We start from the raw sequence: 25600 nt of genomic DNA on the forward strand, positions 1-25600 counted from the left end.
AGAAACAGTTTCTCTTGGACCAATTTGCTGGCCAGGTTTCCAAGTTCTCCCAGTCTGCTTACCCATGGCCTTCACTATACTCCCCCAGGGAGGGAGGGAGAGTTGGAGCATGGGAAGGAGTCCATGTGACCATATACCATACAGGTGCTTAGCACGCGCTATCCATTATTCTACATGTCTTATAAATACTAGCTCATTTAATCCTCACGACAACTCTATGAGTTAGGTTCTATTATTATCTCCACTTTTCAGGTGAAGTAATGGAGGCACAGAGCAGTTAAGTAATTTTTCCAGAGTCACACAGCTTGTAAATGGAAGAGATAAAAGCTGAATCCAGATTTTCTGGTTAAAGTGTTCATGCTGTAACACAACGCCCTCATTAATTATGAGGGGACTAGGCTAGAGCAATAATTATTTCATTTAAAAAAGCCAACATAGCCCTGCTTGCAGGGACCTGGAGGAACCTCTCTGGGGTCCTTGAAACAGCTAGACTGGGCAAAATTTAAGGGCCATCTGGTGCCAACATCCTGGGATTGTCAGGGAAAGGCACAGGGTCGAACACCAGGCCCTCACTGAAACCCCTTACCCGCTGGAGCCGGCTAACGATGTGGCACCTCTTCTATCTAATATTTTTGAAATATTTAATCAATATTTATTTGTTGGAATCAGAGAGAAACCGATTTTCTAGTAATAAAATATGTACACTTTTTATTTATTTAATTTAATTTTATTTTTTTAGGTTATGATATTCCCTGAGCTTAACTTTTGAACTTACTTGGAACTGTAGTTTACCGCACATTTTCCTGTCACTCCTAACTGGAGAGCCCCAGTCAGTCATATTCGCTAAAGATAGTGGTGGCTCACACTGACACATCATAAAATGCTCGTTCCCTGCAAACAGCACTGTGTTCTGCTTTACTTCTTTTGGAAGTTCCATTGACTGCTGCCGCCAAGTTCAGGCTGTTGGTAGCTGGCATCGTGCAAAATGGGTGGCACTGTCTGCACTTGTATGGCGCTACTTCCATTGTATGGCGCTACTTCCACGTGCAAATTGCGAAAACACTCAGTGGAGGTAGCAAGCTAGGGCCAGTGAGAAGGCTTCTTTATTTATTTTTTTCTGCAAGGGAACTGACACAGACATCACTTTCTACCACTTACGTCTATTCTATAGTTGCTCATGGGAACCCCAGTTAACTGGTGCCACATTGCTGAGGTACTCATGCTTTTGCAGTCCCCACAGGTGGCAATCCAGGAGACTGTCAGGACTGCCATGTACACAGTGTGGGGTGTATATTGCGCAATTCCAGGAGCAAGCAACAATGTGAATTGTGCAGTTTTGTCTCCTGCGCATACAACGGCTTGCTCAGATAGTTGACTTCATAACCACACGATGGAGTCTCAGCTTTGTTTTGTACATTTACTCCAGTTGCATGGGAGCAGAAATCCTGGGTCCTTCTCACCTTCTACCTCACTGTGTGTCCTTAGGCAATGAATGCCTCTTTCTTTGAGTCCTAGTTTCTTCCTTTAAACCTAAAGTGTTAAGACAAGGTGACCTTATAGGTTCCATCAACTACATGTGATTGATTTGCTTTATCCTTGAATGTGGCACGAATGGTCTGCTGATTTCTGTTTCTGGCTTATGTCTGACCTAGGTTATAGGGCTGCAAGGACAGGAAAGTAAACCAGATTAATGCTCAGGTGTCCTGCTCTGAGTTATCTCAGATCTTAGCCTTCACTTCGATAAGTTGGAATTCTTTGGAGAAGAGCCCATCTCCTTGAGAAAGGGTCTACTTAGTCCAGCGTAGGTGTCACTCTAACTAGGCGTTTCATTTGACCATGGAGCCTATGCCTTGATCTGAGGAAGCTCTGGCTGAGGTAAGCATTCCCTTGCAGGAAGCAGTCACTGTTGCCTTTATGCGCTAATAATTCTGTTAAGGAAATGAGGTAAGTCAGGACCTGTCCTTGGCAGATGTGATAGTTTTTGAGGGCTATTGTAACAAAGTACCACAGAGTGGGTGGTTTCAAACAATAGAAATTCTTTCACAGTTCTGGGGGCTGGAAGTCCAAAATCAAGGTGTCAGTAGAGCCATACCTACTGGTTCTAGGGAACAATCCTCTGGGGAAGAATCCTTTCTTGTTTCTTCCTGGCTTCTGGCTGTCAGGAGTCCTAGGTATTTCTTGGCTTGTAATTGCATCACTCCATTCTCTGCCTCCATCTTCACATGTTCTTACCTGTGTGTCTCTTCATCTCTGCTTTCTCTTCTTTTAAGGACACCAGTCATTGGATTAGGGCTCACCTCAATCCAGTGTGACCCCATCTTAACTAATTACATTCGCAAAGATACTATTTCCAAATAAAGTCATGTTCTAATGTTTTACATGGACATGATTTGGGCGGGGGTGGGGCAGGGGGAGAGACACGACATTATTCAATTCAGTACAGTGGGCCAATTGGGCTCCCAGTTCTCAAATCATTGCTGGTGTCATTCTCCTGGAATCTCTCATGGATGCCACCACAGGTCTATAATCTAGAATCTTTTTATTTACTCTCTTTAGAACTGCAGGATGCTTGGTACCAATCTCTTGACTTCTCTCCTGTTCTCCAGGACTCTCAAAGACCACTGAAAAGGGTCTGGACCTTCACTGGCACATTCTCCCAGTGCCCTGAATTCATCTGGGGCAGGAGATGTGCCTTGGGTATATAGCCAAGAGCCCTCTTGCATTTTCTTCAAACACCTTGGGCTTCTGTGAATTTATTATCCAACAGACAGAAATTAAGAGCCTACTCTGTTCCAGGCATGTGCTAGCCCTGGGGCTGCTGTGAGCATGGAAGCTGTTGTGTCCGTGGTGGTTGTAGCCTCTAAAGAAGTAGACTTAGAGAGGTGATACATTGTCAAACAGTGATAAGCCCTGTGAAAGAGGAGTCATGGGAGGTGGGGGAAGAAAATAGGAAAGGGAGGGAAATCCTCTCCCATGCCAATGTTTTTTTCAATGCTTAGCATTAGATTAGGGTCTAGAACAGGGTTTTCATAATCCAGTGGCTCCCAGCTCCAGGCAGGTTCCTTGATTGCAGGTTCAATCCCCAACCCTGGTCAGAGCACAAGTGGAAGACAACCAATTGATGTGTCTTTCTTACACTGATCTCTCTCTCTCTCTCTCTCTCTCTCTCTCTCTCTCTCTCTCTCTCTCTCTCTCTCTCTCTCTCCTTCTCCCCTATCTTCCACTCTCTCTAAAAAAAATTCAATGGAAAAATATACTCACTCCTCAGGTAAGGAGATTATATACTCCATACCATGGGGACACCGGAGTTCCTGACAGCTAACTAAGGATTCCTCTCGGTCCCCAGGGCCACCATCATTAGCTGGTGTTAAGGAAGGATCTGTTCTGACATGCCCCTGACAAAGGAAGTTATTCAACATGAGGCTGTTTGGTGCTTTTAAACCTTTTAGAGCCCAGGAAGACAGGTGAGGAGGAAAGAGGTTGAATCCTGGTGACAGATCAGCATGGATATGTGATTTCCCCCCCCCCTCAAGTAATTTAACTTCCCTGAGTTTTGGTCTCCCCTTGAGAAAAGGGAGTACTCTTGCCCACCTCATAGCATTCTAGTGAAGATTCAGTGAAGTACATTGTATCACATAGCTGATGCCCACAAATACTAGCTAAGGTCCAATCACTTATAAGTAAGACTCCACAAGACAGGCATATGTGGTTGACCAGGGAAGCTTCTGAAGCCTTCCCTTGGCACCTGGTAGATGCTAAAGGAAAGTCTGTGGCCGGATGGGGCAATGTACCAAAGGACTGCCTACAGCAGGCCCTGAGCTCTGGGTGTCCAGAGCAAGTAGTCCTCTCCTCCCTCCTGCACTGAATGTCCTCTCCCGCTTCCTCTCTTCCTTATAGGCCTTCCAGGCCTCTGGGAACTTGGGAAGATTTCTGCCTGAAAGTGTTTGGAGGGGCAGAAGCTGCCCCTGGATGTATTTGCCAGGCACACGAGATGAACTCTGTTGGAAACGATGGGGTGCAGGAATCACTGCAGCGAATAATTGGATTTCCCCCAAACAAACAGAGCAAGCTTAAGTCAGAACACAGAGCCCCGGTGAGTTTTGTCACAGGGGACGCCTGCTAGACTCACGTTTTTACATGCCCACTCCTGGACGATGCTATCGCAGTCTGCCATCTGACTTCCAGGCACTGGAGCGTGGCTTACGCTGCGGTGCAGGAAGATAAGATTTGCCTATTCCTGGCAGTGTTTACACCATGTCAGGAAAATGCTCGTGAGTTCAATCTGATAAACGAGGCCCTTGCAGCCGCCTTCCTTCCAGAGAGGAGCCATGTCCTTGGCATTTGATTGGCATGGATGGTGTGGTGGGCAGGAGTTAAAGGGGTGCAGTCCCTCGACTCTGCCTCTGCCTTCCCCAACAGCCAGAACTCCCCCTAGGAGAAGAGGTCTTTGAGAGCAGCTCCCTCTAAGCATTGTTGAGTCTTGGTTTCCACATCTGTAAAATGGCAATGATAATGTACATTTCACTTGGTTTTTGATAGGATTTAATGCCCAATGATTTCAAAGAGCCTAGGAAGGTGTCTGCGAGAGTTGGTTCAAGGGTTATAACCTTCCTCACCAGCAGGCTGCTCCCTCCTTACTGCCTGCTCCTTCCATAGCCCTCACCCCGCTGCTCGTGGACCACAGGCTCAGACAAACACTGTGGGCGACAGGACAGTACAGGCCCCAAGTCTGGCTATTCTTGCCTCCCCATTAACACCATCTTTGTCGAGGGAGTCTACAGGAGAGGTGGATGTGGATAAGCCACGTGAGGGAACCAGCCACACTTCTCACAACACAGCTGCTGAGAGAGCTCCCGTTCTCAAAGTGCATCCCATGGAACACCAATGGAGTTTTGAGGGTAGATACATTTGAAAATACTATTTTAAGGGTGACCTAACTATAGTAACCACACTAAAGGCTCTATGATACCTTACAGTAAGAAAGCCTGGTTCTCTTCTAGGGTTGCCCCAAATGAATTGGATCACAGAAGATCCCAAACTGCCCCCTCCACCCCAAGTATAACACCTGCTAAGAGACACAGATTGTGTCTCTAATCTGTTTAACAACTATATCTTTCTTCTTGAAGCAAAGTAAACTAAATAAAGTTGCTGTTTATTTATATGTGGGCCAATTCGGTTCTTTTTTCTTAAGCAACAGAGTCTGTCAGAGAACAACGTGTTCCTGCCACGTCCTGGGGAAGAGGGGCCGCTGGCCTCAGGACCACTGCCGGAGCCTGTCCTCTGCTCATGCCAGGCCTCGACTTCCACCCGGAGAACCTTCTTGAGATGTTTTAGACCACAGCACCCCTGAGGCTACCTCTGTCCTCCACTCACTGCTGACCCCCAGATCTCTGTAGCCCCTTCTCCTCACAGAGACTGTGCTTCCCCTAGAATCCAGCTGCTCTTAGAAAAGAGACAGGGCTGATGGGCAGTCAGGTGGCGTTTGGGGGTGGTTGGGGCAGAGGAGAGCAAGCTGACAGGGAAGATACCTAAGGCAGGGCATAGGGCAGGAATGGAAGCCCTGGCCACAAGCTTCAGCTCGCGAGATATTGCTGTGGCAGGGAATGGGTAGCTCTTCCAATAGAGGGGCCAGAGGTGGTATCAGCAGAGGGGAGGTATAAAAAAAAGAGAAATCCACTCACCTTAGATGACTTCCACTGGCCCCTCTCCAACAGATCCTTTCGTGGTTCTGAAGCAAGGAGCAGGGGCCAACAGTGCAGAGGGGGAGCTGTAATCAATGTATAATTACAAAGTATCAGGCAAGCAGAGCCAGCCGGCTGTGTCTTGTGAGGCAAATTCTCCAGTGCTCCCTTAGGGATGTGCTCATGCATTTCCAGGAGCTAAATGGATTTCTGGGCCACATTTGTGGACTTGCAATCAGGAACATGGCAGGCAACCTTGGCACCCAGCGGCGCGTGGATGCAGCTGAGCAGAAAGTGAAACTTAAAAGGGGGACTGAGAGAAGGGCTCAGGAGGGGGCAGCTGGTTAGCAGGGCCGCTTTGAGCGGAACCCTGGGGGCAGACAGTGCAGGGCCCTGCTGTTACTTAGCCCTCTGCCTTCCTTCTGCGAAGGGCCTTCCATGGGTCTCTCCCATTTCTTTTTTCAGTGACTTTCAAAGGCATTTGCCATCCCTGAGCCATCACTCCTATCTCCTCTGTGGATCCTCTGGCTGTGGGCTTCTGGGAGGGGCAGGCAGGGAAGTGGGATGGAGGCCCTGGCTGCAGCCACGCTCTGGGGCTGTGCCTGTGGGTTTAGTGGGGTGGTTTATTGATTCCAGCAGTGGTTGGCCCGGGGTGCTGGGTCAGGCAGGCAAAGGATACATAGATGGGGTCAGCCTGAAATCCAGGCAGCAGACAGAGGGCCTGCTCAGGACCTCAGTGCCAGCTCTGGCTGGGGCATAGGAGGAAGCCCCCAATCTGGGGATGAGAAGAGGTATATAAAAAAGAGAGGTCTAAAGAGAAGTCCTGGCTGATGTGGCTTAGTTGTCTGAGCTTCATTCTGTGCATCAAAAGGTTACCAGTTCCATTTCCAGTCGGGGCACATGCCCAGGTTGTGATTACCAGTCCGGGTGCATGCAGGAGGCAGCTGATGAATGTTTTTCTCCATGCCTCTCTCTCTCACTAAAAAAAAATAAAAATAAAAAATAAATCAATCAATAAAAACAAATTTCAAAAGAAGAAGAAAAGAAAAGAAAGAAGAACCAGGCAGGACTTCAGGCTTATTCTCAAATTGGAGAATCCCCTGGAGGGCCTGTTGAAAATATGGGTTTCTGAGCCCCAGCTCCTGGAGTTTGTGGTTGCCTAGGCAGGAAATAGAGCTCCAGATCTTGTGTATCTAACAGGTTCCCTGGTGATGCAGATACTGTTGGTCCTGGGTCAATAGCTTGAGAACTAACTGTTCTAAACTATTATGAGTAGGCGAAGCACAGAGCTGATTGGAGGGGAGGGGGATAAGCCCAGACGCCAGGCGCTGTGCTGGCTTTGGAGCTGCTGATGATGGAGGCAGCTGCCTGTCTGCCCAGAAGGCCATTGGGTGGGGAGCATGTCCCTGGAAGCTGCCGCTCTGGCTCAGGAATGGTTCAGGGATGAGTTAGAGCACCGGGACCGAAGTGGAGGTGAAGGTCTGGGGATGAGTGAAGCTTGTACTTGGGTATTTAATCAAGGAGGCTCTTGTATTCACTGAGAAAAGCCAACAGAATCTGGTGGAAGCTAGAATGTTGGGTCCAATTCTGGCCAAAGACAAGTTCTCTAAATCCAGGTGAGGGGTCTCTGGGAATTGCTCTGTGTTTAATGGGATCTCAGCTCTCTCCAGTTCTGTCCAAAATAAGCCCCCGCCCTCTGCATTCCTCCCTTGGCATTGCTGGGAGCCAGGCTGCATCTAAATCATTTCCTCATATTTAATTCTAACTAGGAGGCTCTCCAAGGTTAAGTAGCTTGCCCAGGTCTCACAGCCGTACCATTTTCCTTTCTCCAACAGTTGTTGACTCCCACCTCCTGTCCATCAGGCCCTGTGCTGGGCTCAGTTTGCTGCAATCGATCGAATTAGTATGGCCCTCAGGAAGCTTCTGGCCTGGCTAGATCCGTGGTCGGCAAAATGCGGCTTGTGAGCCACATGTGGCTCTTTGGCCTCTTGAGTGTGGCTCTTCCACAAAATACCATGGCCTGGGCGAGTCTATTTTGAAGAAGTGGCATTAGAAGAAGTTTAAGTTTAAAAAATTTGGCTCTCAAAAGAAATTTCAATCGTTGTACTGTTGATATTTGGCTCTGTTGACTAATGAGTTTGCCGATTAATGGGCTAGATCATTGAAGCGTAACCACCCATGTACACACACCACGTTGACATTACTGTGAGCGTCTGAATGAAGAGTTGTGGGGCCAGAGGGGGTCTGGCTAACCTTCTCGAGGTCCCAGGGTCCTTGCCACAGTTTGGCTCTGGCAGGAGAGTGAGGCAAGTGGCCACAGCTCTCACGTGGCACAGACCGCTCAGAAACTCCTGAGCCCCAACTTCCTGCCAGAGGCCGCTTTCTCCTTTTCCTCCTTTTTGGTGATTGGATTTGTAAATATGTCCTTTTCCTTTTCAGAAGTTCTTGTTTCAGTCCAGGAAATGAGCAGTCATGGCAACTATATCCACCAACTTTTCCAGCACCCTCAGCCTGCTCTGTCCTCGCCAGGGGCATGGGCTGATGCACCTTTAATTCCGAGGAAGCCTGAAGAGGTCTTGGAAACTGCTGGGCTTTGGAAGTGTGGGCTCCCTGCCTTAGTGATGACCTCGGGCCCCAGTGGTTCTCCGGGTGGAAGTCGAGGCCTGGCGCGAGCAGAGGACAGGCTCCGGCAGTGGTCCTGAGGCCAGCGGCCCCTCTTCCCCAGGACGTGGCAGGAACACGCTGTTCTCTGACAGACTCTGTTGCTTAAGAAAAAAGAACCAAGTTGGCCCACATATAAATAAACAGCAACTTTATTTAGTTTACTTTGCTTCAGAGAGAAAGATACAGTGTTGAGCTGACCCATTTTTAAAAAAAAAGTTTATGTTTTTCTTTATATAAATAAATGAATTCATCATAGAGCATTTGAAAAAGATTTTTGGAGTATTTCCTTTCAGGTTTTCCCCCCTGGTATAGAGTTTTGTTTTTATGCGTATAGTCGGGCCACCCTCCAAAATGTTCCCTCGATCCCAGTAAAGGTTCAATCCCCCCATCATCCATCCCCACTAAGCACTCCCTCCATGGTATTTATTGCAATTAATAACAATTACATTTTTATTAGGACAGCTCTCTGCTTATTTGTCTGACTTCTCTAGTTCTGCAGTGTTCAAGATGGCATCCACTAACCACATGGGGCTAATTTAATTCAAATTAAATGAACGAAAATAAAATAAAAAATTCAGCTTCTTAGTTGCACTAGCTACATTTCAAGTTCTCAAAGCCACAGGTTCAGAACATTTTTATTTCAGAAAGTTCTGTTGAACCACTCTGCTTCAAACTGTCCATTCCCATGCTCACGGGTGTGCCATGCCCATCTTTGTCTTGTGTAATGAAATATTCCATACACCTGGAATCTGAGAATCTAGTGAAAAATTGGAAATGCTTTATTTCGAAATTATGGAAAGGAGGGAGGGAGGGAGAGATGGCAGGCAGGGAAAAGGAAAAGGAGGGAAAGATAGGAGAAAGCTTCCAGAAGATCTGTGTGGAGGTGTGACAAGAGAATGGGTTGGGGGTTGCTCAGTTCTAGGCACCACATGACAAAGAGGTTAATCAAGGGTTCCCCAACTGCAGGAAGCCAAAAATAATGTGTTACTTGGAAAGCTGTGAGGCCCCCATGTCTTTCTATGAGGGGACCCCAAGCATGTAGTCCCTGGGGCAACAGGCACCATCAACCTGCTTGTTCAGGTGACTGGGGCCCAGGAAAGTTTAGAAACTGTTCTGTTGTCTAGACTCGAGGCACTGCACTCTGTGGTCCCACCTGGGCTGAGACACCTGTGCGGCTGCCCCTGGGGGCTGAGAGCTGAGCACTCCCTGCTTCTGCATCTTTGCTGTAGGGCATATTGGCTTGTTTACCTTATAATGTAGCTGATTCCCTGCTTCCCCGGGCTGCCACCAGAGTCCTGTCCAGTCAGTAAAGCCTGCCTTTTCAGTAACATCCCCTGCTACATTGTGTGAGTCTTCCTCTCCCCCAGCTAACCCAGATCTGGCCTGGCTGTGAGCTGGGCACGTTGAGAAGGCAACTCAGCCAGACGGGTCCTTACCTTGTTTCCCCACCATGCTACAGGGTAGAATGAATAAGGAAGGCGAGTCCATAGGATATGTATGTGTTCTGGCTCTGTTACAAGAGGAGGGCAGGGGGAGGGGCGATGCGTGTGTCCCAACCCATTCCCTGGGTTTGTAAACTGAGCAGTTCAGAGAAGCTAGTGACCTGGAAACCATCCTGTGAAATACACACTACATGTATGCAACAGGGAGAGGGAACTGGGAATCACTGGAAAGAGTTGTAGGCCAGGAACCTGGCCAGTTGGTATCATATTGAAAGGTCAGGGCGGAAAGGAGAGGGAAGAAGAAAGGGAGCTTTTGCCAGTGTCAGGTTCTGGCTCAGAACTGGGATCACATGTTCCATTTAGATGGAAGCAGCCTCTTAAAGGAGCACAAACACACACACATACACACACACACACACACGGGACAGAGTAGTCCCACATGCAGTGTTTGGCACTGACGTAGAGGAAGATGCCTAAAAAAGCAAATCAAGCCATTTGCGGTCACCTGATCTATCAGTTAAAATTAGGTTCAGCAGTGAGTTGACAGAGGATCCAGGGTAACAGTGGCGTAAGCAGGACCGAAGTGTGTTTCTCTCTCACACAATTAAGATGTCTGGGGCTGGTATTGCTGTTCCAGTATCCGGGGCCTGGACTCTTTGTAGCTTATTGCCGTTATCCTCAACACAAGCCTTCCCATTTGTGGTCCAAAATGCCTGCTCTGGCTCCAGCCAGCAGGAAAAAGGAAGGAGAAGAAGGACATATCCTTCCCTTTAAGGACAATCCCTGGAAGTCACACATAGCACTTTCTCATACATCCTATTGTCTAGAACGTAGTCACATGGCCACACCTAGCTTTAAGGGAAGCTGGGATATACGGTCTTTTTTTTTTTTTTTTTTTTTTTTTTTTTTTTTTTCTGGATAGTCATGTGCCCAGCCATAGTTTGGGTGTTCTAGCTGGAAATCCCTGCCACAAGAGCTATTATGAAGCACATTAGCATGAGTGAGAGTATAGATGAAGCATCGGTTGTCTACCAGGAACACATCTATCATGATCAGCCAAATGCTTTTGTATTTGTGTCGATTCGTCTGCTCTCAGCATCGAGATCTGTTTATTGAATTTACAGTTACTGCCTTGGATAGGAGACTTTTAGCATGCGAAAGCAGAGCTGGGGAAAGTGATAAGTTGTTTATGTGTTTACTCTTGTGTGCCTGCCACTTATTACGATTCAAAACTTGTTTAGATGTGCAATCATTATTAATGGCAGGAGCCACGGTTCTGTGTGCATGGCCTGGAGGCTTCAGAGGAACCTGCTCCTGTCAAAGGGGAGATTTCTGGGCCAGCGGCCCCAGGAGGTCCATATGTCAGAGAGAACAGGAGGCTGCAGAGACGCTGCTGTGAGCAGAGTGGCAGGGACCAGGGGGCTAGCTGGACAAGAGTGTGTGTGGCTGGAACGGTGTTGTCTTAGCTCTTGGTGTCCTGCCTAGTGGGTGATGGAGAGGTGCTCCCTTGTGGCCTGGGGAGTCAGGACTGCCTCTCTCCTTGGACTGCTGCCTCTTGCAGTCCCAGGAGGGTGTGCCACTCAGTGCATGGTGACTGGGAGTAATAGCCAGCTTAATTGGCAAGGTCAGCTTCTGTCCTCTTCTGTAGCTGAGCCGTCCAAATCCTTGGAGCTTGCAGCCTCTGCAACCAGTCACATGGTGATTTGTAATGAGGGCAACTTCTGACGACCTGGGATGTCAGAAATGGAAAAGGTCAGTACTGGCATCTCAGCACCATGGGGCGGGGGTCCCCAAGCTCTTCCCACCTAAGGAGCACCCTGGGCTTCCTCTGGAACTCAGAGTTGGAAGAAAGGGCCTTGAGTCCTGGCTTTCACCCGCCCGCTGATTCACTCTGGGGTGGGGTGGGGGTGTTCCAGGCAGAGGAAGAGCACGTGCAGATGCCTTCCAGTGTGAGAGAGCGTCGTGTGTCCCAGGGGTGGCAGGCAGAGCGTGTGGGGCAGGATGAGAGGCTGCGAAGGCCCTGATGCCATGCCAAGGAATTGGGCTTTCTCTGGAGGGCAGTGGGGAGCCTCAAGCAAATGGAGTGTGGGCCGGGAGGGAGAAGATCAGGTCTGTGTTTATACTGCTCACCTGGCTGCAGCATGGAAGAGGGGCTAGAGTCTATGGATGCCGTGAGACCTGAGACGGCCCTAAGGACCATGGAGCAGGGGCTGGAGGGCTATTTGGATGAGCAGGAATGTGTTTTATGGAGCAACTTTCCAAAAAGATGTTGGTGAGAGCTTCCCTGTAGCCTGAGATGACAGCGTTGCCTTCCTTAGTTACTGGAGTGGAAGGCATGCCTGGCAGCTATGCAGTGGTCTGGGTCATGGTCACTGCCAAAGGCTGGCTGAGAAGAGCGGTAGGCCTTCAGGCTGAGCGGCTCCTGCTGGGAGAGCCATCTGGGTGCCTGTCCCCCAGGCCTCATTATCTGCAGTGAGCTTTGAGTGCTTCTCCCATCGCTTACTGCCTGGAGCCTTGCCCAAGCCTAAAATGGCACCAGCAGGCCTCTGTGGCTGCCCTCCAGCCTTCAGGAAAAGATCTGTCTCCCCCAGAACCAGGAGAGGCTGGAGTTCCTGGGTTCTGCCCACTGGAAGGGTCTCACGCCTAGGGCCTGGGTCCAGCAGCAGTGCCTGTCGGTTATTGTGCACCTACTGTGGAGAGCAAAGGGCTAAATACTTTCTGTACCTTTTCTCATTTAATCTTCACACCAGCTCCACAGTGCAGGTAGGATTATTCTTATCTATCTTATTAATCAGTTTAAAAGTAAAGGCTAAGCTACCTTTGTGTTTGAAAATATACAATACATATACTGACACATTTATTGTGCACAACAGCCTGAGTAAGGTTTGTTTACTTCCTCTCCCTCCATATTACAGGCGGGAAAGTAGATGCTCAGAGAGGGGAAGAGAGTTGACCAAGACCACATAGCTAGAAAGTGGCAGAGGGAGGATTTGAACGCCAACAGCTTCACTCTCAACCAGTTTACGCCATAATCTCTTCTCAACACCCCAGCTCCTTCTCTTTGAAATTGGCTTGACTGCTTTCCATAACTGGAGTGTGGTAGGAGTTATTTCTTGGCATGTGAAGAGTAAGTAATATGGGGTGCTTTCCTCATTCCTGTATTCATTCATTCTTTCATTCATGTATTCATTCAGTCACTCATTGAAAAATTGTTCAGTGTGTACAAGCACAGTGCTCCTGGCTGGGATGACTAGGACGGGGTCCCTGCCCATGAAGAGTTCATGGCTTGAAGAGGAGACAGATATATAAAGAAACGATAGGATTTCACGGAGGGAGGAGAGTGAAGGAGAGGAAGCCCAGGTTGCTATGGTAGCACCGAGGTGGCCTATCTGGTAGGATAGAGAGCGTGAGGGAAGGCTCTGATAGGAGGTGGATTTCAACGAGCTGAGCTGTTTCCACGGTGGTAGGGTGGGGGTGGGTGCCACCTCAGGAAGGCCTTATATGTCAGCCTAATGGATTAAGACTTGATCCTGCAAGCCTTGGAAAGAAGGGAAGAATTTTAAGTAGGGAGTAGCAGGAGGAGGTCTGTGGCTTAGAAAGACCACGCTGGTGGAGGATGGCTTGGCGAGGGTAAGATTAAGGACCAGGAGCCTAATTGGGAGACTTCTGGAACAACGCAGATGAGAAAGGCTGTAGGTGGAAACTAGCAAAGTAACAGTGGCAATGGAGGTGCAGCTCCAGGAAGATTTGGTGATTGATTAGGTGGGGAAGGTGAGAGAGATGGAGGAGTGGTGATGATTTTGAGTGAAGCATGCATGGAAATGCAGGCAATTACTTGGGGATGGGGGTGGGAAGAGAGGCTGCCCCTGTTTTGAGAGGGAGGATGATGGTGAGAAACATTGGCAGCCACTGTATCACACCCTTAATCTCAGCCAGTGGGGACATCACAGCCTTAGGATTGGGTGTGGGCAAGTAAGGAAGCCTGCAGTTAGCCCATTTTTTCAGGAGTTTCTCTCTATGACCACATTTCTGTTTCCCAAAGTGACAATCTATTCTTTGGAAAAAGAGAATTGTACCAGGGCACAAACCTTTTAGCCAATCAGATGCATTTTATAGGGTTACTAGAGACTGGGAGAATTGTCCAACCGTTTCCCGTCTACCAGTTCAGAGTCTGAGTAGACAGCACTGCCCATTTTGGCCTTTCAGCCAATTACAAGTTTCTGTCTGGGCCCTGAAGACTGACTTTCTGACACATTCTGAGTTGATATGTCGTCATGATCAGAAAGAGTCCCATAGAAGGGCTGCCAGGCCTTTCAGTGCTTGAGGAGGGTACCATTCTGAAATGTACATTTCCTTTGAGGTGACAGGAGAGTCGTAAAGCTGCATGGCATAGTCACAGAGCAGGCCAGGGAAGGCTGCAGAAGCCATGATGAGAATCAGGTTTCAAGGCCAATTGTTTGAGCCCATCATGCTATCCCAGAACTGCTAATGTGACTGCCACAACCCCAAGCTTCCTAACAAAACTTTGCAATTAAACAGTGAATGGCAGCGACTCATATCAGCAAACCATCGCTTTCAGCTCTTGGAACACTTCAGTGTTCATACAATGCACGTGGACAAAGCAAACCCGAACCACCCAGTTACTCTGGGCACACCATTGTCCTAGCACCAGGGATGTAGGAGTCTCAAGTTTCCATAGCAACGAGGCAGAGAAACTGATCTCAAACCTTCCAGGGCCCTTTGCCAAGGTTATAAGGACACTGTCTAAGCCGTGGAGAAGATGATGAAACTGACTATCTCTGTCTTTGAAATATTGACATGGAAAGATGGGGAAGAGGTTCTTTTTTTTTTTTTATCTTCATCTGATAATATTTTTCCATTGATTTTTAGAGAGAGTGGAAGGAAGGGTAAGAGACACACTGAGAGAAACATTGATGTGAGAGAGACATATTGAATGGTTGCCTCCTGCACACAAGTTCAGGGATTAAGCCTGCAACTGAGTTACATGCCCCTGACAGGAATCAAAGTGAAGACCCTTCAGTCTGCATGCTGATGCTCTATCCACTGAGCCAAGTTTTCATGAAGGAAACTGAGACCCAGGGAGGTGAAGCCCCTCCTCCATGATTGCCCAGCCACAAATGCCATCCCGGCTTTCTGGTCCCTAGCCCAGGGTCCTCTTCTGCTCTCCCTGGAGTTGGTACTGGAATACAGGTGCCCCTCACCTCTGCCAGGTGCTGTATCTCAAAGCCATACATCACCTTTGTGCAAAGTAAATTCCTGTCCCACTGACTTCCTTTATAGTCTGAGAGGCTCTTTTTTTCTTTATTTCTCATCCATCCTTTTGCAGCATCTTTCGACACTTTGGTGCTAAGGTTTTGTTTTGTTTTGCTTCCTGAGATAGACATTGCATTTCTTCCAGACTTAGGGCTAAATCTTTAATGATCAGTACACAAACTTAAGTAGTTGAGATGGATCCATTAGCTCATTGGTGGGGTGCCAGGGGACTTGGGACCTTCAGCAGACACCCCCCCCCCCCAGCCCCTCCGTAGCCAGCTTCCCTCTGTTCCCAGCAACCCACTGTTGCAGCTGCTTGAGGACTGTTGAGGCTCAATCCTCAGGGGCCTGCTGAGGGGAGGGTGTGAGGCTTCTCCTTGGTGGAGCCAGTATCTCCATCTGACTTGCCTGTGATCTCCCTGCAGGAGGTTGTGAGCAGTGAGCATGTGTCAGAATAGCTCTTTGGGGCAGTGACTAGGCCTCTTCAGGAGAGGCCTCTGGGCTTGGCTCCAGCTCTGGGCTTCTAAGGAAAGCTCTGGAAGGAGGACATGGTCTGAGCATCTCTCTCCAGGAAGCTTGTACCCAGGACAAAAGTGAAGGGAGGAGCAGGGAGGAAAAGAGCATGGCTCCATTGCTGATTAAGACACACTTGCAGGCAAGAGGTACTCAGGGATGAGAAGGTCCATCTGGAGCCCTTGAGAGGGAGCCTTGGGTGTCAGAGCTGAGGGCAGAACCACATGCCACAGATGGGATTGTCCTCAGCACCAGGCCCCACGAAGATCTGGTTACACAGCACGCACTTGTTAATGACTGAATTCATTCATTTTGCATGTTTTGAGTGCCTGCTCCCTGCCAGGCACTTGTCTAGCTGGGGGATATGGCAAGAGAACAAGGTAGTTCTCTTTGGAAGCTTACATCCTGGGGCTGAGTGAGCAGTTGGGAGCAAGGCCCCCAGAGCTCTGGTGGTGGGAGGAAGGGAAAATGGAGGAGAGGTCAGCATTTATTGGAACCTCTGGCCTTAGGTGGTCTGGCAGTGCTGTTCGATGGGACAATGCCAGGAAATTAAAGAGAGCAAAGGCAGGAGTTTGGAGGGGAGACCCGCATACCTACATGTGGGTAAAGGTCCCGAAGCCTTTTGTATGCTGTCTCCTGTGATCCAAAGATCCAGCGAGGCCCTCTTTGTGATCACCATTTATAGATTTGCTGAAAGGGTGAGCAGCCTGCCCAAGGCACACATCTTGGAAGTCAGGGTTCCCCTCAGGTCAGGAGGACATCATTCCACTGGGAAGGGGAGCTGTGAGGTCCCGCGAGGAGGGCCCCAGTTTCTAGGGTCACTGTTTCCAGCAATAACATATTTGCCTCAACTGCTAACATGGGAAGGTGCTCGTGACACCCTGGCTGCTCCCACCCTTCAGCCCAGCAAGTTGGCTGGTGTTTAAATAAGATGGGTGCCCCAGGGTGTTGGCTGAAATGGAAGCGCCTCTGGAGGAGCAGCTCCACCTGGCTGCTACTGCAGGACATCAGGCCTTTCTCCCCCAGCGGCCTTCCATCTCCAGCTGTGGCCCTGGGATGGTGGTGGTGGGGTGGGTTTTGCTGCCTACGGCACCTGCCTTGGGCTCAGAGCCAGTGTGGTCAAGGTGACACACCAGGTTTGAATTCCAGCTTGCTTTCTTTTTTCAGCCCTAAGCCAGTTTCCCAGACTCCCATAATTTCATCATGAGCAAAATGAGGCTGACCGTAACAATGGCACAGGACTGTGACGAGAATGAGCACAAATGAGACTGGAAAAGCACTCTGCAGTATCTGGCATCTAGTAAATGCTCAGTAATTGGTAGCTATTCTGATTGTTGTTATATTACTAGAGGCCCAGTGCATGAAATAAGTGGTGGTGCCAGTGTGTGTCTCTCAGCCCAGCCTGCACCCTCTCCTACGAGGATCAGGCCTAAACGGGCAGTCGGACATCCCTCTCACAATCCAGGACTGCTGGCTCCCAACTGCTCCTTTGCCTGCCTTCCTGATTGCCCCTAACTGCTTCTGCCTGCCAGCCTGATCACCCCTAACTGCTCCCCTGCCAGCCTGATTGACACCTATCTGCTCCCCTGCCAGCCCATTTGCCCCTAACTGCCCTCCCCTGCAGGCCTGGGTCCTCCCCAACAGTCCTTCCCTGCAGGCCTGGTCACCCCTAACTGCCTTCCTGTGCAGGCCTAGTTGACCCCAACTGCCCTCCCTTACAGGCCTGGTCCCTCCAAATTGCCTTCCCTTCCTGGCCTGATCACCCATAACTGTACTCCCCTGCCGGCCATCTTTTGTCCACATGGGGGCGGCCATCTTGTGTGTTGGAGTGATGGTCAATTTGCATATTACCTCTTTATCATATAGGATAATAGTATCAGATGAAATGTGGTCATCATCTGTGCTGTAAGTCACAGTTTATCCCCAGGAGTTGAGTCATATTTCCCCAGAATGCACAGGGCGAGGAAACTTACAGCCAATAGAGACCATATGGCAGAAGATTCTAAACTTTCCTGTCATCAGACCACCTAGGAGCTCAGAAAGGTTCAAGTGTGGGGGTTATACTCCCTCCCATTCTCTCCTCTCTCCCCAGAGATTTTGATTCATGGGTCTGGAGTGAGATCTTGATTCTGAATTTTTAATAAGATTCTGAAGTGGTTCTGTTGCAGGAAGTCCAAGGGCAATGTTTTGGGCAGCACTGCTTTCTAAGCTGTTTTCCTCGGCCCCGACCTAATGGTTGGCTCTCCTCCGCGGCTGCCATGGCCAGGCTATTTCTGTCTAATCACTAGGAGCTGTCACCTCAAATCGGGCTCCTTTTCCCGGGCAGCCCTGGAGACATGCGGACAAATCCTTTCTCCTCGCTCCCTGTCTAGACACCATGCTGACCTACAAAAGCTTTTCTCCTTATAAAACATGATCACCTGTCTCCCAGCGACCACATTTTTCAAACTCTCTCCCAAGAAACATGGTTAGAGAAGAGTTTTTTGGTGTGTTTTTTTTCTGACTTGGGAATCTGTCGTAAAAGTGTTCCAACGGTGCACTGTATTTGCTTTTATTGTTCTATTGAACAGATTCCGTAGCAAATGCAGAGTAGGGTAGCCTAGTAGTTAAACATACAGACTGTGGCACTGGGCAGCCTGGGTTTAAATTATAGTTCTGCCCTTTGTTAGCTGTGTGATCTTGAGCCTCAATTTCCTCATGTTTGTAACAGGACTAACAATAACACCTATCCTATAGATTGGCTGAGTTAATACAGATAAAGCACTTAGAGAGTGCCTTCATTATAGAGAGCAAAATGTAGCTGCATGCCACAACCTGGACATATCCAGGGAGTGCGGGCATCTCATACATTCCAGGAAATTAAATAAGAATCTACGTAATGGTGCTGACTGTCTTCAGCCGAGCCCTGTTCTTTCCCGACATAAAATTCTGCCTTGAACCACCACTTTGTGAAGCAGGAAGGAACAAGCCACTGTAGTGGTAGAAGAAGCCATGTCTGTGGCCACCACGTGTGAAGCTGAATGTCATTTTGGTCAAACCCCATTAGCAAACTCCAAAAGCCTTCTCTTTGCAGAATCATTCTAGCTGTGATCTAGGGGAGCATGCAGGGGCCAGGGGACTAATTTTTGTCTCAGTCTTTATTTCTAGGATATGGAGTTGCTACAGGTCTTGGTTTCCTCAATGACAGAGCTGTAGAGGAAGAATCTGAGGAAAGAAAGGGAGGAATTAGCAACAGCCAGAATGGCAGTGTCTATCTGACCTTCAGTGATGACCAAAGACAAGGGGAGGGAAGCCGCATCCTCCCTTTCGCTTCCCTCCCTGCAGGTCAGAGCCAGCTTTGCCTTCTTTGGCAGGCACGATAGCAATGGGGCTTCGCACAGGGGCCTTGGGATAAACAGACCTGGCACCTTTTAGCTGTGTGGTCTTGGGAACTTTGCTCACCAGTCTAATCCTCCTCTGTAGGATAAAGATAATAATATAATAGTACTTACTTCACTGAGTTGTTGCATCAAGTTCAGTAAGGTAATGTATATAAGGTACCTAGAACTCAATAAGCTTTTTCATTTTTATTATTTCTGAGTAGTCTTTTCCATGCACTCAATCTAGGCTAATGTCTTGATAATTCAGAGGCTCCTTAAAAATACAGTCAGGAACAGCTAGCAAGAAAACACAGATTGAAAGACAGTATACTTGGGCCAGCCCCTGAGTTACTGTGTGTGTGTTTGGACAGGAAGTGGGTGGGGACTTAGCTAGTCCCTAAGATGCAAAGGGCGGGTGTGGCCTGCAGGAAATGCACCCGCTGTGCAGACTGGGTGGACTTGGGTCACTGAGATGGCGGAACACAAGGTGGAGGTCACTGCATGCCTGTCAGCAGGCAGACCTCAGGGCAGGCTTCCTGAGCTCAGGTGGCCTGGCCTAGCTGGGCCTAGTCACCCGGCTGGCAGCAGAGCAGGTCTTTGCTCGCTGGGAGGGAGTGGCATGAGCTCAGAGCTCAGAGCCCAGCCCTGGAAACTGGAGCCCATGGAAACAGTGGAGCCAACCCTAGGAGACTGGAACTTGGCCCCAAAGGACAACAAAGGCAGTACAGAAAAATAACACAGAAGACTGCACCTAGAGCTTTACTATGCTCAAAAAATCACATTGTCTCAATTTTCCCACCAACCCCAGGAGGAAAGTATTATCACCACCGTATTACTGATGAATAACTGATGGCCTGGAGCTGCTCAGCCCAGAACCAGGAATTGCCAGGCTTGCTCGTTCAGATCACATGCTCTGACCCAGACACTAGAGAACTTAGGTTTCCAGGCAGCCAGGGCCCAATATCTGCCTCCCCAATAGCTTTTTACACTTGCTCTTTCATGTTTTATCAAAAGCATCACACTCTGGACTGAGAGCCACCATGGGACTTGGGCAGGGACCTGATGGAGCTCCTTGTCCAGTTCCCTCAACTTAAAGATAAGGAACTGAAAGTTCAAAGAGGTTAACAGCCTTGCCTGGGGCACTGGGAGATGGTAGTCAAGCCAGGTATGCTGGCTCCTTGCCCCCATTGTTCCCGCTGCATGTCTCCTCGCATGCTGTAATCCACGTGGGCAGACTCATTATGGGCCATGCTGCATACAGAACCGCAGCAGCATCAACATTCAAGGCGCCGGCATATCTCACAGGACAGGTGGCCAGAGTAATTTGTGTCTGTAGTTGCATTTGTAAACACAGCATGAAGAACCCATCAAGAAACTGGCAACAGTTGCACAGGTTCTGTTTGTCTGCTAATTAAAACAAGGGAAACGCCAGTGGGAAGAAGATGGATTGGGGAAAAGGCTACAGTTTTCAGGTCACGCAGAATGGCAGGAGGGGTAGCCATGTGTTGGGCAGGGATAGACTTGCACCTCAGTGGGCGGGTGTGTTGGTGGCTTTGGCTCAGCCACCACCTTCTCATATGTTTGGCTGACTGGCTAAGATCTTGAAGACAGTACTGTGTCATATTTACCTTTGCATCAGCAGCACTCAGCACAGGGTCTGGCATGGAGCAGGTATCCAATAAATGTTTGATGAATGACTCACTGAATGAAGGATTGAAAACCATTACCCAAGGTAAGGGTAAGACCGAATATCTGGTCAGTAGCTCTCCCCTCCTTTCATATTACACCTACCATGGTCTCCATTGCCTCCAGGTTTGGCCTGCAGGGAGGCCTCATGGTCATCCTCTGCCTCTTTGAAATTAGCCTCAGGAGCCATCAGCTTGGTGATGAGGATCACCACTGGCGGTGGTTAGTGCTGACTGGCTGTGGTCAAAGGCCTGGATGCCAGGGTTTGGGTGCTTCAGTTCAAGTCTCGGCTTCATCCCTTTCCAGATGTGTGGCCTCTCAGGCTTCCATTTTCTTAACTGTCAAGTAAGGTGATAGCACTAGGGGTGCTGAGGACTGAGACAGCGCATAGTTCTGGCACCTAGTAAGAGCCCAGTCCATGTTAGGTCTTTGTACTGTCATGCCCTGAGGGGCCTGGGGAGTGATAGGTCCCTTCTTGCTCCCTCTGCCAGGTGGGCAGTGAGCAAGCCCGGGCTGTGCCCACATTGTTTTTGTTTAGGAGCACAAAGGAGAGCAGGAGGTAATGAGGCAGAGAGGAGAGGAGTCCATCAGAAACGATGGGAGAAACTATCGGATGCACAGACATTCGTGGAGCAAAACCACGATTGGATAACATTTCCATTCTGTTTCTTTCATCTGTGACTTAGTTACTGAAAGTGCAGGGAAAAAGTCAGATGCAATGCTATGATTGTATAAATGAGGCTTATAAATACCTGCTGTGGAGAGCAGGCAGCATGGAGAGATGGGGGTGCCCACAGTGAGACTCAGTGCTGTGGACCCCAGATCCTCTGATTTGAAGATGTTACACATGTCTGTCTCTGAGTGACTCACCTCACTCCTGGTGGCTCCTCAGGGAGACCTACGTGTTTCAGCATTGGGGCTAAGGAGCACTGTGGCATTGAATGGGCTTGGGGACATTGGTATTCTTGGGTATGGCAAAGACAGCACGGTTTAGAGCAGAGAAGACCTGGGTTTGAGTTCCACTCTATCATTTGCCATTTGTGTGGACGTTGGTGCCTTTGGCCAGGCCCCATTTGCCCTGTACACAGCAGGTAGTGACACATGATGGATGAGTTGCTGTGAGGTTGGAGCTGGTTCCTGAGGGCAGTTCAACAGGAGTCTTTCTAGCTTTGGCAAGATAGGCAGGTATTTCTGAACCCAGACAACTGTAATATTGTTATGGGCCTGAGGTTACCTAAAGGCCGAGGATTAGCAGGGATAAGCAGGGGTCTAGGGCGACATGCTGGTCATCAGGATGGTGCAAGTGTGCACAGGCCCAGCTTTGGCCCTGAGCAGACCCCAAATGTTGAGCCATCTGACCTTCTGAAGGATGTGTCTAGTTATTGTTCTAGTTATTATTATTATTTGCACAATTATGCAACACCCACACTGCCATCTACTTAGCTGGCATTTCAGTTTCTATCAGTGACACGGACTGCAAGTGATCAGGGTCTGAGTCCCTGCTCAGCCTTGCTGAGAGGGAGGGTTGGCTGAGGGCTGTTAGCTAGTCAGCCCTTCTGCTGCTTCAATTCTCAGCCGTGCATCAGCCTATCACAGAGCCCTTGTCCTGCTACTTAACACCCCCCCTGGCTTTGACCTGGCCAGCCTCGAAGAAGCTCATCAGGAAGCTCTTCCTGTTTTCCTTGGCCAGGACCTTGGCCAGGACAGTAATAAGTCTGCCCTATTGGCTGAGGAAAATCTCTAATGCTCTTCTCTGTCGGTCACACAGCTGACCAGAGTGGCCCTGGGATGGGAACTCGGAGGGATGCCACAAAGGGTTTAGTTCAGGTGAATGGTGGTTGGGAGCTCGGTCTCCATTCTCTGCTTGGTGTGGCCTGGGAGGGCTCCACAACTATAAGATCGTGTTTTCTGTTCTCCCCTTTTCCTCAGTGGATGCAGCACCACACCTGTTTCGAGCAGGTTGGCTTCCAGAAGGATTAATTGCAAAATGCACCCAGGGTAGCAAAGCTATTGAGCCTTTTCAAATGAAAAGTGCCCATTTTCAGGTTGGGTATGTCTGCCCAGAGGGGTGTTTAAATTTTGGTTCAGATGGTATTGCCCTGATATTGCTGATAGAACCTGCCTCGTGCCTGGCTGCCTCTCCTGTAGGCAGAGACAGCCCCCACCCTCCCACCCTTGTCAGCAGCCCAGGGAAGGGCCCTGCCTTTGGGTTCCTGTGGAGTAGGGGTGTCGAACTCAATCAGAGAAGCGGCCAAAATCTAAAATCCAGCCTAAATCGTGGGCCGAATGGTTTACTGAACAGTCATAAACTGTCATTGTGATGGAAACGCAGCGGAGTGCAGTGATGACAGTGCGGTGCGGGCCACATTGCAAGGCCTGGCGGGACGGATTTGGCCCGCGGGCCTTGTGTTTGACACATGTGCCTTTGGGTTCCTGTGGAGGGAGAGTTTTAATTCACTTCATTTAAAAATTGCCTTAAGCTATTGAGTGTTTGTTAATGATGGCAGGGAGCTAGTTACCCTCCCTGACCATTTTAGGCCAGGAATTTTTGTTTCCTGGGCTTCTCCCTGGCTAGCCTGGCCTTGCAAGCCCATGCCTGTGCATGAGTGTGTGGGGAGGAGCGGGTGAGGGCCTGGCACACCAGCTCTGGGGAATGAGGAAGGCCTTGGCTCCAGGAAAAGCTGCCGCTGTAAGATCCAGGTAGATCTGTGTTACCTGAACCCTCGCCCAGCTGCCCTGTCCAAGAGTCCTGCAGTGGTGAGGCCCGGGTCAGAACTTCCTCAGGTCCAGGAGTGTTTCTGTAGAAGATGCATACTGAGTGTGAAATCCCAGGATAGCTGCACACATGTACCCACTCATGCACAAGCATGCACCCCTAAGCAACCATACACTTACATACTCACATTCACACACAAATACACACAGTAAATGCACTTATACATATAGTCACACACATGCACACACCTGAATGCAGGCTCTCTCTATTCCATACACATTCTCTCACAATACACACTGCTTCACACAATACTCTATACATGCACATTCATATACAGACACAGACACCTACACACACACACACACACACACACAGATCAGGTTTGGTCAGAACAGGTAAACCTATTCAAGGAGATTGCTGCTCGTATCTGCAGCTCCCAGCTAACTCCCCTTCTGGACAACTTAGACTTAATTGCTCAGCACAAAGTGGGGACAAAGCTGTGACTCTGTGCCCTGGGTACCCAGCCAGTTCTGGGGCTGGAGGCACACATCCCAGAGCCAGAGCCCCCAGGATCACAGAAATACTAAGGATGAGGGCCAGGTTGGCTGTTTCTAGAGCAGCAAGCCCCCTAAAGAATCCCAGGCTGGCATGACTCTCAAATGCAAGGGTTAGAGGCATCTTTTACACTAAATCATGCCCCTCAATGGGCCTGTGTCCAGCTGCTCACTTCCCCTGAAGGGCTAGTGACTGTAGACACTGAGACTGCACTGCATACACTGGAATTTGCATGATGTGATCAAACTTGTCCTCTCCCCACTCATGACTGTTCTTTTGTCCTTATTGGAGGTGCTTAGCCAGAGAAGCAGGATAGGGGTGCAGAAAACACAGGCTCTACGGTCAGACTGAACCACAGTTGCAGCTAGGCTAGCTATGGGATCCAGGTCAAAGCCCCGAACCTATTATCTAAACTGTGAAGTGAGGATATTCATGCCTATCTTTTAGAATTGTTGAGGTTTAAATCAACATTATGAAAAGACACTAGCTATGTAACTGGCATACAGTAGGTGTTCAATAAGTGGGTAGCTCCTTTCTCCTGCCTTTGTTTTATGTTTTCCTTGCTGAGGGACAACTTCAACCTATATGAGAGAACCAGTCCTATTCAGACACAGGGGAGTCCCCATGCTGCCTGAGCTTCCCTGCCAGCTCTGATGTTGAAGGGACTCGATTTTGGCCTGCTTCTTCTTGACCTGGTGTATTAGTGAATGCACGCACGCGTGTGTGTGTTTTGTGTGTGTGTGTGTGTGTGTGTGTGTGTGTGTGTGTGTGTATGTGTAATATGTATATATAATTTATTATAAGAAACTGCCCCATGGTTATGGAGGCTGACAAGTTCCAAGATCTGCAGTAGGCAAGCTAGAGACCTTGGAGTGCTGATGGAACTCCATTCTGAAAGTAGCAGGTATGAGACCCAACAAAAGCCAGCATTTTGGTTCTGGTCCAAAGGCAGGAAAATGCTGATCTTTTAGCTCAGGCAGGCAGGCAAGAAGCGCTCCCTGTGACCTGCAAGAGGACCATCCTTTTGGTTCTATTCAGGCCTTCAGCTGATTGGATAAGGATCACACACACTGGGGAGGACCGGCTATTTTACTCAGCCAACTCATTCACATGCTAATCTCATCCAGAAACACTGTCATAGACACACGCAGAATAAGGTTTTTTACCTAGTATCTGGGCACTCCATGGTCAAGTCAAGTTGACACAAAATTCACCATCACACCTGGTACTTAGTGACCTCATGCATCAGTGGGTGTCCTGGTGCAGCATGGGGGCAGGCACCAGTCTTAGGACCTCCTGGAGCTGTTGGTCATTCCTGTGACATTGCAGAGGCTGTTATATCCAGACATGAATATATAACAAAGCCCTGTGGGCTTCTTTCAATGGCAGAAACATTAGAGCTTTGCCATCAACTTTGCCAAAAAGAGACCTAACCATGTAGTTCCCTAATTAATTCCTGTTACGCCCAGACTTTGTGATCCCCAGGGACCACCAGGGAGCTGAGTCCGATGCAATAAACAAAAGAGCCTCTTCCATGCTAGCATGGGCTCTGTCCCACTCACGCCGACAGCATGGCCGAAGAGAGAGCAAATTTCGCCAAGCCCTGGAGTTTTACTCCTGTGGTGATGTCACTGTTTTGGCTGACCCTGATTGGGCTAGGGTCCAGTTACACAAAATGGAGGATAACTCCACCCTGCCCCACAGTGGAGT

At 49.1% G+C, this 25600-nt stretch overlaps 1 protein-coding gene across 5 annotated transcripts in view; it reads left to right on the top strand.

Annotated features, from left to right (window-relative positions):
* GALNT18 (polypeptide N-acetylgalactosaminyltransferase 18) overlaps positions 1 to 25600 on the top strand; it is a 283370-nt gene that overhangs the window by 56324 nt on the left and 201446 nt on the right. The gene's annotated exons all lie outside the window — the stretch shown is intronic.

This window comes from Pipistrellus kuhlii, unplaced genomic scaffold, assembly GCF_014108245.1.
Source record: "Pipistrellus kuhlii isolate mPipKuh1 unplaced genomic scaffold, mPipKuh1.p scaffold_m20_p_9, whole genome shotgun sequence".
In the NCBI taxonomy this organism is placed as follows: Eukaryota; Metazoa; Chordata; class Mammalia; order Chiroptera; family Vespertilionidae; genus Pipistrellus; species Pipistrellus kuhlii.